Raw genomic sequence first — 17,299 nt, forward strand, 5'->3', positions numbered from 1 at the left:
TTCCAACGTACAATGTCCTAATCGAACTAAGGTCATGGTTACTTGCCAAACCTTATCCTTCGACCATATGACTAGAATATCTGAAAGCAACTCAATATGGTTACATAGTTGGAAACTCTTTTCACATACCACATATCCTGGCGAGAGATTTTTTGAGTCTAATTTGATAGACTGTATTGGATGTTCTCCCTTATCATTGAGAGTGTTGGATTTCTTATTGCGCATTCATATGGCTTCCCGCATAAATTACTATAGCCAATCAGTACCGAACATAAACCCATATCTAGACGAGTCTAAGTATCAGTACTGTCAAACGGTAGCAACCTATACGTGAAACAACTATAATACCTCTGGTCTGAGGAGTACTTCACACAAATGTAGCAATGAACTTGTCATTGGCGAGCATGGAACCATGTGACTGTTCAACTAAATAGTCATGCTCAGTGTACTTGTTCTCTATCAAGCACTTGTATATTTGTTCTAATGTCCCTACACTAGTGACTTGAGATTCGTCAACTCAATTAGAAACATAGTATACACCGGCCTATCCAGAATAACATCGTCCAGACTATTTAAAGAATCTCATACAGAAAAGTACATATCTCAAATTTCTAACTCTTAAGAATATGTCTTTTCAAACAAAGACCCTATGAACAATTTATGTTAATATTATACTATTATACAATAGACATGAATAGGTTATATGCCCTCATATTATGAATTATAAATGATTACTACATAAATACCCTAAAGCTAGTGTCACCAGATTGGCTTTTAGGCATATAACTAACAACATATGCATACGCCCTTGTTAGGGTGTAAACGAGCCGAATAAGGAGCCGAGCAGATCGGGCTTAGTGTTTCAGCATCGTTTAATAAGAAAGGCCGAACACGAGCTGGCTCGTTAAAGTGTCGAGCCGAAATTCAGCTCGTGTTTGGTCGTAATAAGTAGCCAACACGAGCTAGCTCACGAGCTGGCCAACGAACATAAGTTAAAAAGATTAGATTAAATATATATAAAAAATAAATTATAAATATTATCCTTTAGACTTTATCTGATAGTTGGCACGTTTTACATTAGATGAAGTACTTTTTTAGTTGAAGCTCTGCCTTTATTTTTTATTTTGTAAAAATTAAATAATAAAAATATATATTATATATAATTATTTATTTATATATATAAATATAAATTAAATAAATTATATAAATATAAAATATATATATTCGAGCTGTTATCGAGCTGAAGACGAGCGAGCTGACTCCAGCTTGTGTTCGGCTCGTTTATTAAACAAGCCGAAAAATTTAGCTCATGTTCGGCTCGTTTACTAAACGAGTGATTCGATCTCGAGCTCATTTCGAGCCAAACACAAGCTGACTCATGAACGGCGAGCTGGATTGCCACCCCTACTGCTTGTCATGCAGCTCTACTCGGTTATGAATGAGTAACGAGAATTTGATTCAAGTACTTTCATAATGGCACATAATTGTCATTGTTATACTGCAATATGTCCGTTGAAGAGTTATGAACTGAAAAGAATTAACAAATTAAAATTAATGGCATAACAACGACACAATTTTCTACTCCCTTGTAGCAGTGGGTTCCTCGTTAATAAGAATGGTGGGAGCAGAAAGGAGCGGATTGGCAACAGAAGGATTTACCAATAAGACATTTTTTAAAGAAGCCCATTAAGTCTCCTTATCCTAAAAATAATAATAAAGCTTCAAACAATAAGATTCAGGTTTACTGCGGTACTCTGCGGTCGACCGCCTTTCACGAATGATTGACCAATTGCTAACTCGAGGGTTGTCTATCCTTGATTATCTTATCCAGTGAACTGTCAAGAAGCTTATATCGATTGTATGATATCACGAGGCTTAAAACCTCAGGTCGGACATTGCTGAACTGCATCCAGAAGTAGGGCGTTATCTTCTCTGAGTGTCCCCAACCACTAAAGGGTAAAGCTATTCAGAATAGGACAATGTGTGAATGAGGGAAAGAAGGAAAAGAAGAAGCATCTCAAGCACGATTTTTTTATCTTCAGTTTCTCGTCGATTTGTTTTTCGGCTCGTCGCCAACTTTGCCTTTACTTAAGTGCTCTATTGCATAACTCTTCCCTTGATGACACCGAGCGTTGTAGATAAGTATTAGGTGGCTAGGTTGAGGAGTAAGGGATAGGTAGTGAGACAAGGAAAAGGGTAGAAAAAGGAGAAGGAAGGGAAAAAGAAGAAGGAAGGAGAATAAGAGAAGAATAAGAGAAAATGGGAGAATTGGCCTCCACTCTAGAATACGAGGGCAGAGCTTAAAAGAGGGAGTAGATGAGGGGCAAAGAAGAAGAGAAGAAGAATAATGAAAGAAGAAAGAAAGGAGACAAAGAAAGATGAGGGGCTGGATTAGATTGACTTACAGTCGAAGCATGCAAGCACTGTGTGTTTGTACACTTTAAGTGTGATAGGTGTACACTATCTTTCAGCTTGAGCTTATGGAATTATTGGTTGGCGCTTTCGATTCACAGAGAGGTTCAAGGGTGATAATAGATATAGGGGGGTGAGCATAAATATAAAACTGTTCAAAATATCCGATATTCCATACCCAATCCGGACCCTACCCAGGCCTATAAAATATAGAAAGTTGGGTTAAAAAAAAAAAATACCCGTTAACGTTTCAGGTACGGATTCGGATACTTCATATCCATACTTGACTTGGACCCAATCTGTACCCGACCGAACCCGACCTTTTAATAGGTAGGATTCGAAATATTTTTTAAATCAGGACCCGGACCTACTTGAATATCTGATAGTAAATAAAAAAGATTTTAAGTTGAGGGACCGATTTCAATAGGACTTATAGATGAGGAATCTTTGGGCGTGTTTGGTTCGCTTATTTTTCACCCTGGAATCGGAATGGGAATGGACGAATCCGTTTGTGGGTGTTTGGTATGCGGGGGTCCCATTCCGATTCCAATTCCCGAGTGGAATGGGAATCCCCAAATCACCCCTTTTTTCAATCCGGCCTCCTAGGCCGGATTGGAAGTTAAATCCGGACGGAATGAATATTTATTCGAATTAAATTTATTTTTTCAACTTTTTTAATTAAAATATGAGTTAAAATTTAAAAAATAAATATATAATTTTAAATTTTAATTTGAACTTAAATTAAAAATTAAAATTTAATCAAGTATTTTGAATCTAACTTATGAATTTGAATTTAAATTAAATTTTAATTTATATAAAGTTTATTCAAATTTTATTTCAAACTTAAATTAAATTTATGATTCATAATAATAATTTAAATTGTATTATTTAAGTTGAATTTGAATAAATCAAAATTTAATTTCATACTTTGAATATCCCCACTCAACTTCAAAGTTTTAATTTTTTTAAAAAAATAGATTAAAATTTTGACATTATTTTCAAAATTTTGATGTAAAATTAATATTTAATTTGAATTTAAATTAATATATTATAAAGATAATGTTAGTATATTAATTTGATTATGTTTTTTATATCCACCTGAACCAAACACCGACAATGGAAATGATTTATTACGATTTCGATTCAGGTGATGAACCAAACCGAATTAGGTAATGAGTCATTCCGATTACGATTCCAGCTTATTTTGATTCCGATTCCGATTCCGACTCCGACTTCGAACTAAACACACCCTTTATATATTTTCATTCTAGTGAAACCCTGACTGCTCTGTTTACTCCTTCATTATTATTATTATTATTATTATTATTATTATTACTTTGTTTTACTTTTTATTTTTTTAACCTTAGCTGCTCTGTTTACTACTTGAATCTTCCTCTCTAAACAAGGATCTTTATTTATTGTTGAAGTTAAAGAAAGGAGTAAAAAAAATTAAAAAAATAAAAAATCAAACTCTAGCTGCTCTATTTCCTTCTACGATTTCTCTGACCATCTTCGATCCTACCTTCTCCTCACCTAAGCAGCTTGTCTCCGACGTCTCATCTTACTAATTGATCTCTTTCTAATCTGACAAGTAGCCTGCCACCCCACCTCGTCAAGCAGCTCGTCTTCTCTTTTGTCGATCAAGAAGCCAAAAGATTTTTAAGCTGCACGCCTGTGCCTCTACATAATTCCAATCATGGGGACTGCATAGTCACATCAGGCAATTGCCATTAAAAATCATAAGATTTATCTTAGTAAATCTCAATAAAGGACTAATATATGCAAATAAGAACGCGCATACGATTTAGACCTGACCCGTAACCGATCCGTACCCGGTCTTTAAGTAGGTAGGATACGAGTAGTCACTTCCAGACCCGCTCAAATAAACCTGATGAGTATATTAGTAACTCAAGTACTCAGACCTGGACCCGATCCGAAGATAAATATATAGGGTATATACTTTTTTTCCTACTAATTTCTTTTTAAGAGGAGGGGTATAATATATCAACTATATATCCAGACTCGATGCGATCCACAAAGGCAAGAGGGGAGAGAGGACGGTGCGCACGTATCGCCGCCCCGTCGATTGAACAAGGCGGTGACATATACTACAAAAATTTAACAATTTAGAAAACTTTCAATTTCTATTAACTATGCTTAAAAGTGTTTCGATATAGTGTAGTGTCACATTTGAAAGCATTGGTTAAAGTATCGGCAAATGAAGAGTCACGACACATATACCAAGCGTCGGTAAAATATATTCTGACACTTTAAAGTGTCAGGATATTTTAAAATTCTGACGCTTTAAAGTATCGAAAAATTAAAAAGAATAGTTAAGTTTATGATTTAATATATTGGTTTGATACATATAGGATTCATATGTTGATGCTTTCTGAAACATCAGTATTTGCTATATTGTAGGGACGCTTGCTGCAAGCATCATCTTAAAAACGTGCTTATATTGAGATTTTCTTGTAGTGCATGACGAGTGGGAGAGGACAAAAAATGACTAGACAAATCGAGCAGTAAATTATGAGCCACAAGTAGCTTTACTCTTTTAAACCCTAAAAAAAATTTAGTTAAAAGTGATGAGAAAAATAATGCATAAAAGACCACAATTTGGTAGGCTGGAGTTATCTTTTTTATTTTTCCTTTTAATAAGTGTGGTATACGATTTAATAATAAAGCTAGAAAAAAAAATGTCCAACGCTGCCAGAACTTAAGCACTTTTGTAAACAAGCGCTTGGACTTTAAATTTCAACAAATAGACTCCTTCAAATTTATCAAGTAGTTCAATAGGTCCATCTTCTCAATCGAAATTATTAATTGCTAAGCCATTTTGGTTACTTGTATTAATTGCATATAATCTTAGAGGGAGCATTGAATTCTCAAGGACCAAATTTATTTTTTTATTCTAACATATTTGAAAATAGTAATAAATATTAAATATGGATTCGCTTTATTCTTCAATTATAACGCTTTTATCGTTATTATAATAAAAAGATAGATTTTTTTTTGTCATGCTAAATTTATTTGAGGAGTGCAAGACAATATGAGCAAAATGGCTGTTCAAGCAGTAACTTTATTTGAGGAGAGGGATTCATTAAATTATTTAATAAAGTTAAGAGGGTTAATATATAGTTGTCAACAAGTTTAAACCTAAAGAACCTGTAGGCAAAAATGGCAAAGTTTTGAGGGGTCTTTCTACCATTTTCCATGATGGTCCACAAACTAACTTGATGGACCAAGTCCACGGAATAATTTTGGCTTTCCTTTCGGAGGCAAACGAAGCACGCGAGCACGCCTGGTGGGTCCCCCGTTGACACCACCGTCAGCGGTCGTGATCATGACGTCATCAAATCTCTTCCATCGCTCACACGGTCTCACCAGGCTGGCAAATGAGAGAGCCCTCTCACGTTGGGCGAGCGTTCGAAATTAAAATTTATTTCAAGTCAAATTTGAGTGTTACTGGGCTCACTCAAATAGGACTCAAAGACACAGTATTTGGAACAAAGGAGAATAAGTTTTTGTTTTCTCTTTTGTTCTCGAACATTACGTTTGGTATCCGAAAATAGTAGTTTTCAGATTTTTGAAATAAACTGGTATAAGCCTGAGGCTACTGTTCCACCCTTTTTTTCTGTAATAAGCTTGTTCCCAGATAAGAACAAAATTTATTAAAGTCTAAATTTAATTTTAATTATGGTATTAAATTATTAATAATCTAATTAATATATTTAAATCATTATTTATTACTTAAATAATAAAATAATTAATTAATTTATTATTTATAATTAATTATTAATAATTTAATGTATTTATCCATAAATTAAAATTTATATTGATCAACCATTAATATTTCTATTAATCTAATTAATTTTTTTACTAGTTATCTAGCTAAAATAATTTACGTTAAATTATTTATATTTAATTAATTAATTAATATATTTTTATTATCTTATACAATATTCATATCTAATAAATTTATTAATTTATTAAATTATTTTTAAATAATATTTTGATGTTAATTAATTAGATAAAATAATTTTAATTTAAAATTATAACTCTTATTTCCTTTGTTCCAATCTAATCATCTAAACACTATTTAGCTTATTTCTAGGAATAACTCAATTTTCATCCAAACACAAAATTAGTCTAGTTTTTACTTATATCTGAACTTATACATATTCCTAAGATAAACAGTTTTTACTTATATCCGAACCAAATGCAGCCAAAGAGCTCGAATATAATAATATATATTATGTATTTCAATTATATTTATAGAGTTTTGGTTACTGGGTGTATTTGCTTGCCCACAAAACCAAACCAACAAAACCCTAATTTAATTCTCTCTCTCTCCCTCTCTTTCACTTGCTCACATAATTGCTTCCCTTAAATTATTTTTCTTAATATTATAATATCGCATTCATGCATTTATTTTGTATGTTGAACTATTAGATATATTTTTATATTAAATTTAAATAATATTTTTTAAAAATCAAGCTATAAATTGCATGATGTTAAAAATTTCAAACCGCTCATCTAAGGCTCAAGTTCGATTGACTCGAAATTAGACTCGCTCTAGCTCAACTCAAATTAATTTCAAGCCGAGTTTGAGCCAAAATTTAGGTTCAAAATTAATTCAAGCCAATCTTTAGCTGAACTAAGTTCGCTCAAGCTTGGCTCGTTAATTTCCAACACTATGCCTGGCTCCGCATGAAATTGACATAGCAATATATTTTTTGGACGCTCCTCCACTGAGGAACTGTATACTTATATGTAATTACAATTTTACTGTAGTTATAATTATATATAAATCTTAATTTAATATTTAAGTAAATATATTTAAAATTAACTGCTATAGTCAAAATTGTATTAATATATTCAATTACAATATAGAGTTGAGACTATATTCAAGTTGACCGTAATTTCAACTGCAGTAGTTGAAAAAGATAATTATAAAAAATAGCTAATCTTACCATACAAATAACTTTTTAAATATAAAATATTATTCTTTTAATCTTACAATTACATATATAAAGTGATAAAATTTTGGTGGTAATCTCATTATTATACATATAATAAAGTAAAAAAATTTTGAAATATACTTCTCCACAGTATCCAACCAAATAAATCGAAAAAAAAATTTAATCGAAAAAAAACAGTATCCAACCAAATAAATTATTTGTAATTGCAACACTTTTTACTACAATCAACCAAACAAAATGCATATTATTATAACTGTTATATTTTCAACTATATATATAAATCTCCAACTACATTATATTTTTAATTTCATTCAACCAAACTGCCCCTAAAGGTCAGAATCCTTACACTTCACTTATATATAGGCCACCACTTTCCCACTGGTCTTATTAATTTTTTGAGTAAATTTTAACTTATCTCATTATGGTTTAGTGTAGTTTTACTTTGCCAATATATAGTTCAAAAGTTTTTTTTTTTTTTTTAAGAGAACGGTAGTATGCTACCCACTTTGTTTATTCTTTCTAGAAATAAACTTAGCTGGAAATGTGAATCAACTAGAATTAGTTTGATCTTGGAACCTCGGGTACCAATCATCAAACCCTTTGCCACTTACACTAGGAATGGTCAGTTATATAATTTAAAAGTTATACTTGACTATTCTTAATGTGTTCGGAAGCACCAAGGGTCAAAATTTTAGATTCAAGTCGATGAAAGGGTCAAAAAGTTGAAGCACCAATGGCTCGTGTTCGGCCGCAGCTTGTGACGAGATTGCAATGCCCAACTCGAGATCGGCTCGTAATATTATATTCGGGCTACCTTATATTTGGTTTATTAAAGAATCGCGCCGACCACAAGCTATAGCTAGTTCTGGTTCACTCGTGTTCAACTTATTGGCAGCTCTACCTACACGGTAAGAAACTTTACCATGATCCGTTTGCATTGTACAACTATGTTTTCTACTTCGTTGACTTTTCACCTCATGTTTTTCGTTGACTTTTCACCTTATTTACTTGGCTGCTAAGTATGCCAATAGTTATTAGCTAGATTGATTCAGTTAAAGCCTACGAATCTTAAATTCAGCTACCAACCTAATTAATTCTTCATAATAAAGAATTCATAGCTGTCTTATATAGAGAAAGTAAGTACTCCTAGCGTACCACATCATTGGCATGCAAATGTAGAGTTCAATGTTGAAGACTACTATAATTAGTCTCATAACTGTGCAGAATAGTGCTTGTCGACAAATATTTTACAGATGAAAATTTTTGACTTTTTTCATTTAGGACATGGAAAGGGGCTTCTGAACTCAAAAAACTACTAGAAAAAAATATGTTTAAGAAGTTTGATAAAAACGACATGTTAGTATTGTTGGTATATAAGTTATCCAGTACTGTCCTACATATGTAATGGAGTCTGCGTTGCGCCAAGCCATAATCGAGATCTATGGACATCTGTGTCTGTATATTTTAAATGAATTACTTATATCTCAAGCTTTTGGAATATTAGTTAATGCCAACAACCCACCACTAGCACTCAGGAAAAGTATTCTGATCATATATCTAAGGGCCGTAATCTTCAATGGTAAAATTTAAAGGAAAAAAAAGAGGTTCTCTTCTAGTTACTTAAATATATACCATTTAATAAATGCACCTGTGCAATAAGATCACTAAGTTGTGCATAAAGTAATTAAGCTTAATAATTCAACAATGCAAATGAAACATGAGGATCGATATCCACATTTAGACATACTTTGGGTGGCACAGCGGCCCAGCTAGTTGAGTGGTTATTCCAAATCAGCCCTTTGTTTTGTTAAAATCACTAGTTGAGAAGCTGTTGAACTACTTAAGGTTTGTTCATAATTATTTGGAGGCAAACATATATATAAGAGAGAAAAAGAAAATACGCTTGAATAAAGTATGATGAATTAGGTTTCTTGACGAGAAAAAAGTACTCTAGGGGCCTAAGAAAATAATATTGAAATATCAAAAAGCATTACTAGTGGTTACAGAATCTGGAAAGCAATGAAGCAAGCCTTTTCTCTTTTTATTATCTTAAGATGCTAAGAGAAAAGTTTCTAGGGTGTATCTTATTGAAATAAAAGGATAAGCATGCATGTACTAGCATTCCTATAAACTTAGGATAAGTGTATGTCTGTATTCCCACACAGCTATGAATTTGATTGTCAAAGATTGAGAACTACTTAACAGCTTTTTGTTAAAATGACCTTCTTCAGTTGCAGCTATTAAAAAAAAGAATTCCATACCGATAACATAAACCACAAATGATCAGTCATTAGTTATATATTTGCCACTTACATACAAATCACATCAACATCATAGTGTGCTATTTCTTGGTCTCAAAAAATTTGAATTAAAGCTCTATAGCTGTTAAGCAATTAATAAAATAAATCTTCTCATTCTTAGAGAGAATTATAACCAGCAACTTTCGATATACCTAGCTCTTAAGTAAAATGATCCTTGAAAATTGTAAAAGGAAGACTGGGCTTTGGTTATCAACCGCATAGAAGCGAAAATCAACGGATGGAAAGCCAAACTCCTCTCACAAGGGGGAAGACTGACCCTTGTCAACTCGGTCCTGACCAGTCTGCCACTTTTCTACCTCTCCATCTTCAAAGCGCGCTAATGGGTTCTGCATCGTATTGAAGCCCTGAGAAGAGCCTTCTTCTGGAAAGGATGCTCCAAAGTTTTTGGAGGAGCGTGCCTAGTCAGCTAGAAAACCGTATGCAAAAGCAAGGAAGAAGGCGGGTTGGGAATCAAAAACATGGAGTCCATGAATCTGGCTCTCTTAACCAAATGGTGGTGGCGATTTTTTAATGAGCCACACCTACTTTGGTACAAGCTGATAAGATCTCTCTATCACACCAGACGCTGGCCGTTGCATGAGGGCACAACCTTCATACCGTACTCTCAGTGGTGGAAAGCGTGCTCCGGTGCCCAGAAATATGAACTTGGAGACGGTAACAACATCAGGATATGGCCAGACATCTGGATCGGAGAAACCCCCCTGCGCACCATGTTCCCAGACATTTATGCCAATATAAGGAATAAGGAGGTCAGAGTCTCACAATGTTGGAACTCTAACGGATGGAGATGGTGCTTCATCTATAGAGGGTTTGTGGCGTATCAATCCATCAACAACGTTAGACAATATGCACTATTCAAAGACCTACTCCTTCATTATAGCCCCAGGACCAGCCTGGACCTACTCAAATGGCGGTGGACCCCCAACCATCTGTTCGCGGTCAAATCCCTCTACAGGTTCATCGACAACGTAGGACTAAGGGACACGGAGAACCAACATATTTGGAATTTAAAAATCCCGGTTAAAATCAAAGTCTTCATCTGGGTGTTAATCCGTAAGAAACTACTCACTGCTGACAGACTGCTCACCCGTGGGATGCCGGTCGATGATCACTGTGTATTCTGTGTGTTTGCTACGGAGAGCTGCGACCATCTATTCAACAACTGTGTCTTCGCTCGCTTCCTACTCATCTGGGCGAATGTACCCGTTGGGGATTCGAGCGGTGTTCGGGCCCTCTGGAATAATATATCTGCTATCACCGACTCAGCGAAAAGATCGGAAGCTCAAACCTCTCTGGCGGCAATTTGGTGGGTTGTGTGGACGGAAAGAAACAACTTTATTTTCCGCTCGAAAATCCCCAACGCCATCCGAGCTCTTGAGTGCACCAAACTCCTGACAAAATCCTAGATCGAACTACCCTATCCGCACCGGCAACTCCTCCACCTTCTATTAATTTTCTCGCTATATTACCATGTCCTTTATTTCACTCCCTTCCCTCAACTCCCTTCTATTATGTTTTTTCTGTTTGGCTCACTTCGGAGGCCCTAGCTGCTTCCACACTGTACGCTTAGTTTATTTAGCTTAATGAATATTGAAGCAGGTAGCTTGGCTACCTCTTTCTCAAAAACAAAAAAAAAGAGAGAAAGAGAAAGAAAATTGTAAATATACTACATCTATATATCATAAATGCTAGTTCCGATCGAAGTACATGCTTCATCTATGTCCCAGCTTTTCTCGCGATCAAGATAATTATGACAAGCTTGCTGTTCACGGTAACTTTTTTTTAATTGTAATATATATATATATATATATATTTGTTGTAATCCCGTCGTACTATATTTGCTTGATATACTTTAATTATTTGAAAGATGAAATGAATCAGATTATTGCCCATGAATCTATTTGTAGTAATAGTTTTTTGATCTGTTAATTTGAAATTTACTTGTCAACGGCTTCAAAAACCAAATGCTTTTTTCAGTTTCAATTTTCTCCTCTCAACCTTCCTACTGAAACTGTAAAAAAAAAAAATGGTACAACTTTTTCTCAGTGGACATATAGTTCTTAAGACTAGTTAATTCATTCTCAAAAACTGTATTCATTGGATTGTGACATTCTAAATAAGACACCTCTTTAAATTCTTTGTTGTATAAATTTTGATAAAGTTAAATTTCTTTATTTTTTAATTTTTTACTGCATTTATACCATCAAAATATATTAGTATTTAATTACAGTAAACACTTTATCTGTAGAATAGAATAACACCAATATTTTAAAAAAAAAATGTCCAATTTTGCTTGTACGACTCTTTCGTCGGCTGGCTAGTGGCTTTTCACACAAAAAAAGGCAGCATTTTGATTTTAAAAAAACAAGCCATCGAGTGTTATGATCATAGTATCTGGTTATCCCAAATTATACCCGCTTTTTTAATATTTTAATGCACATTAGCCTTTAGACCATATAATCAAATTAATGAGAGGGTTTAACCATGCACCTATTGTTGAATTAAGGATTTAGATAATTAGATATGGTCAAATTTTAAAAAACCTTCAAAAATGATGGCCAAATGAAAATTCAAGGGTACAACAATTTTCCTAGAAATTAACTCATATTTTTAGTGAATGTGTATAACTTCCAAATCGAACTGTACAAATTAACAGAGTTGGTGGCTGCTTAATTTATGTAATCCTAAATATGGAGAACTCTCAACTGCTTATGTCAACCGATCGATCAACTTGTTGGTAACTGTAGTTTTGCAGCAGTTTGTAAATCCAAATCTAAATTTAACTTGTTAATTAGCTAGCCCAATCTAATAATTAACTTAATTTTTTCTTTATTCTCTAGCAGTCACCCTTCTTAAAACATACCTTATATTAACGGATTATGGCCATTAAAACAAATTACACTATTTGTTTTCATCACTTTAAAAGTAGTCAAAACAGATTATGCTTTTTTTTTTTTTTTTTTTTTTTTTTTTAAAGAATAACTATATGTCACGCCCCGGCCTTTTTGGAAAGTTAATTTTTGAGAAATTTATCCAGTTTGAAATCAGAGTTGTAAAAAAGCGTATAAAATTTTTTTTTTTATAAAAAACTTGCCCGAGAGGTGCACAGAACCCCCCTACGTGCAGGGCATTCTCTGTTCATACGGACAAAGTTTTTCCTATACATGTACGGCATAGAAGCATAGATACAGAACCACAATCAATCAAAACAAGATAATTTAATTATACAACTACGTACTAATCAATCTAATACCAAAATTCAAAAACGACTAAACCACTACATAGGAAAACCCAAAAGCAACTAAACTCCAAACACAAATGATATCACATAACTACAACCAGATCATAAGGTACTGAAGTAAGGAAAATCTAAAACTATAAATTAAGATTCATGGCACGAGCTCTCTAGGCGCTAACTAACCGTGTCCTTCCACCACACCCCGATCCGCGCATCAACAACACCTGTAAAAACAATGAGGTGAGAAACATATAAATATATTTTCCGGTGGGGGCAACCAGCCAACGAGGGCAAGCTGCACTCATTGGCAAACAAAGGAGTACGGTAAACAAGTAAGAGCGAAAATGTAATAGTCAACTACAATAGCATCACAGATAGATAGATAACTGTCATGATCTAGAATACAAAATAATGCCGCTACCGTACTAGGAATAGAAATACTAACCACAAAGTGTCGACCATAGTAGCAAAGAAAACCAGCGAATAGTCATCATGAACAATCATATAAGAGATACCGCTACTGTAAACTAGTCATATGCTAACATAAAGGAGCACCAACTACAATAGCAAGATGAAAAATACAAAACATCATAACCCACTCACAATGGATGCCGCTATTGTAGGCTAAACAACTACTAGATACCATGCATGACTCAAATCGAAATACTATGCATCACCTGGACGTGTGAGAAGTCCAAGATATACGCAATCGCTGTGGCCGCTCATAAAGACCCAGCCTAAGCTCGCCACTAGTCTCAAGGACCATAAATCAAGTACCACTCCGGAGGGACACATCAACCCGCATCCAAAGTCGCTAATTTTGTCTAAGCGCGATGTATATCAAGTCTAGGGGGTGAGAACTCAAGGTGGCGAACCCTGTCTATGAAACATCACCTCTAAATGGGCTGGCAACTGAAGTACCCTGGGTTAGGAACCCTGTCTAAGACTCCTTCAGTGCCATACAAGCTATAGTCATATGTATATACTCAAAGCTCCAATAACCTAGACTCAACAGTCAAATCACTGCCCGTAGGCGACAGCAAGAGTCAAGAGGTAATCACACTGGATGCCAATGGAAATACCAAGATCGAAACTCCCCGGGTCGACTAACATGCTACACTAAATGAGTATGCAAGAAAGATAAAGATAATGCAAGTGACAGAGGTGAACATGCTAAAGATCCAATCATGACAGAATACGTCATCTGACCCTTAAGTCAAAATCTGAGGAAGTATACACCGATCGACTAGGTCAATCTCATGGAGTAACTCGCTGACAATAAGGTCAAGTCTCACCGAAAATAAGTCAACTGATGATCATATCTCAACAAGAAGTACACATCGATATACCAGATCCAATCGTACACAGGTGGATATTCTATCAAATCATTACCTACTCTACATGTCACACACGAGATAGAAGAGAGTGCAATCAAGAGTCTACGAATCCATACGATAATCAACGTAACAATCAACAGGCATGTAGAGTAAAAAGCATGTATAGACGTGAAGTCAGGGAAAGTTGTCCTACTCAAACAACATATAGAATAGATCAAGCAGAAAGAAAAATCGGGTAAAATACAACTTTACCGACTTCGGAATAGAGCACCCACCTCACCTAATATCCGAGTCCTCGACTCGAACGATGGTTCCAGAAGTAACCTATACCTAACAAATACCAACAAGCCATCATTAAACATCTAATATTACCAAACATCGTTGTCCAATGTTCTTTATGCAGTGAAAGAAAACATCAAAAAGCCCTATGATGTCCTACGAAATCGGTTTCCTATAAAAGCCGATCTCCGTAACTCGCCGGAAGCCTGGAAATCACACCGGGACCAACAAACTGTCCCAAAAAGCACCAATTCGCCACGAGTCACCCATTGGCTCAAAACACATCATTCAGGGTGTCCTGGCAGCAAACACCATTTCTCATGTCGAGACGATTATCGTCGAGTAATCGCTCCGATCCGGGTTCCCAAATGCATCCAATTTGACATCGGAACCTTCTACCGCTCACCCTTCATCTCTAGACACACAAGAGGACCATGGCGGCCAGTCAATGACGCTAGGTGATGATTTTCGAGGCAACCACGCAGCCAAAAATTCATCTCAATGCGAAATCGTGTTCCACCGACGATTTCGCCGAAAAATGCACCGAAAATCTATTTTTGATCCCATGAAGGCTTCAAAACCTGGACAACAAGTCCAGAAGGTCACAATCAGTGACCACACGCTGCCCGAGGCAACCCACATTGCCTTAATTACAAGATGGCCCCTAAGAGACCGGATAATTGCAACATTAAGTACAATGAGGCAATGTTCAGGGCCGTTATCAAAATCTGCGCACCTCCGGGATGAAGCGAGGGCATCAGCTGATAGGTCTCGATGTGCTAGACATCATACTCGCTATCTGGAGCATGCACAACAACTGAAGAGCGCTATGGAGCTTTTCCAAGTTTGGCAACCAAATGGCTCCGGGAGTCATGGGCCAAAAATCAACGAAGAAAGGTCATCGGAGGTGGGCACAACGTTCAGCAGATTGAGGGGATCGCCGTGCTCACCTTCAAGTTAGTCGAGGAGCTTCGGATCGCCAGAAGCTGCGAACGGGGCAAAACCCTGCCATATGCTGTTAAACATGGGGCATAGGGGCTCCGACCGACTGTCGATGGCCTGCAGGCGGGTGCAACGGCTGGGGTTGGCCGCGAAGGGAGAGGGAAACCCTGTGCTCCCCTCGGCCGGCGGCAAGAAGCGACTGTGGTAGCGACAACGACGACGCTTGGGGAGTTGCCTACTCACATAAATATTTCTCGGGTTCAGGTAGCTAGCCGAGCAAAGAGGAGACCAGGGGCAACGACGACCGACCGATAGGGGGTCTTTGGATCGTACTGAGGCCAGCGGCGGCGGCGGGGAGCAATGGTGTGCCGGATCCGGAGCCACAACCCGAAACCTCCACAATTGGGTCCAAGCCTTCGAAACCTCCACAATTGGGTCCAAACCTTGGATCTTGGTAAATGGAGGCCTCGGCGGTGCCCGGGCCATTGGAGGGTGGTCGCTGGACCTCCCAGAGATCGGCAGCGAGGCTCCGGGGCAGCGCGGCCAAGTGCTAAGATGGCTCGGGCCCGATTGCAGCTTAGAGAGAGAAAGAGAGAGAGAGAGAGAGAGGGGACCTCGCCGGCCGGAGCTTCGCCGACGCCAGTGAAGTACAGAGGGTGGCAGTGATTGTGAGCAGGGAGAGGGAGAGGAGATTAGGGTTAATATAATATATGTATATATTATTATGGGGCAATTGCTTATATACCCCTAAAAAGTTTCCGACTTTCTGATTTACCCCTCTTAGAAGGCTAATATTGAAAATACCCTTTTTACATTCCAACCTATGTCAAATATACCCTTCCTCCGTTTGGTTCGGGGCTAAGGAAAAAGTAGCTATTCCAGGGATAGAGTTAAGTTCAGGGTTAAAGTGGGGTTAAATTTTTTTTGTGTTTGGTTGGGGGTTGGAGTTAGTCTAGAATAATAAAAAATAGTGTTTGGTTGGAGTAGGTGGGATAAGAAGATAATAATTGATAAAGAGGATAATGATTGGTTGGAGTAGGTGTGATAAGAAAGATAGTAGGTTATTATGAATAGAAAAAAGTGTTTGGTTGGAGTTTGGTGGGGTTAGGTGGGGTTAGCTAACCCGGGATAATTTATTTGAGGTGGGGTTAAGTGGGGTTAGCTAACCCCACCTATTTTTTGGGGTTTTTGGGGATAAAATGGGGGTTAAGGGGTTATTCCACCTCTTAACCCCCAACCAAACAAGGGCTTAGAGTTAAATTTTGTTAATAAACTCTGTTATCTATATAAAATTACTATTTTGCTCTTTCAAATATACCCTTCCACCATCACCGACTTTTCTTATTTGCCCTTAAGTCAGGGGCATAAAAAGTATTTTAACTTTTGATCTTTTCAAATATTCCCCTCTACTGTCACCAATATTTCTTATTTGCCCTTAAGTTAAGGGCAAAATTAGCATTTTAATTTTCTTTAACTGTGGTAGATATTTAGCTCACGTTTAACTCAAGTTAACTTAACAGGTGATAACTGTAGGGGTATTTTGGAATAACAGAGGAACACATGAGGGGTATATTGGAAAGAGAAAAAAAAGTAGGGGTAATTGAGATATTTTCAAAGTTTTGAGGGGTATATAGACAATTATCCCTATTATTATATATACATACATGTACATATATATATATATATGTGTATATATATATATATGTGTATATATATATATATGTGTATATATATATATGTGTATATATATATATGTGTATATATATATATATATATATATGTATA

This window comes from Ananas comosus, linkage group 4 (genome assembly GCF_001540865.1).
Source record: "Ananas comosus cultivar F153 linkage group 4, ASM154086v1, whole genome shotgun sequence".
Classification (NCBI taxonomy): Eukaryota; Viridiplantae; Streptophyta; class Magnoliopsida; order Poales; family Bromeliaceae; genus Ananas; species Ananas comosus.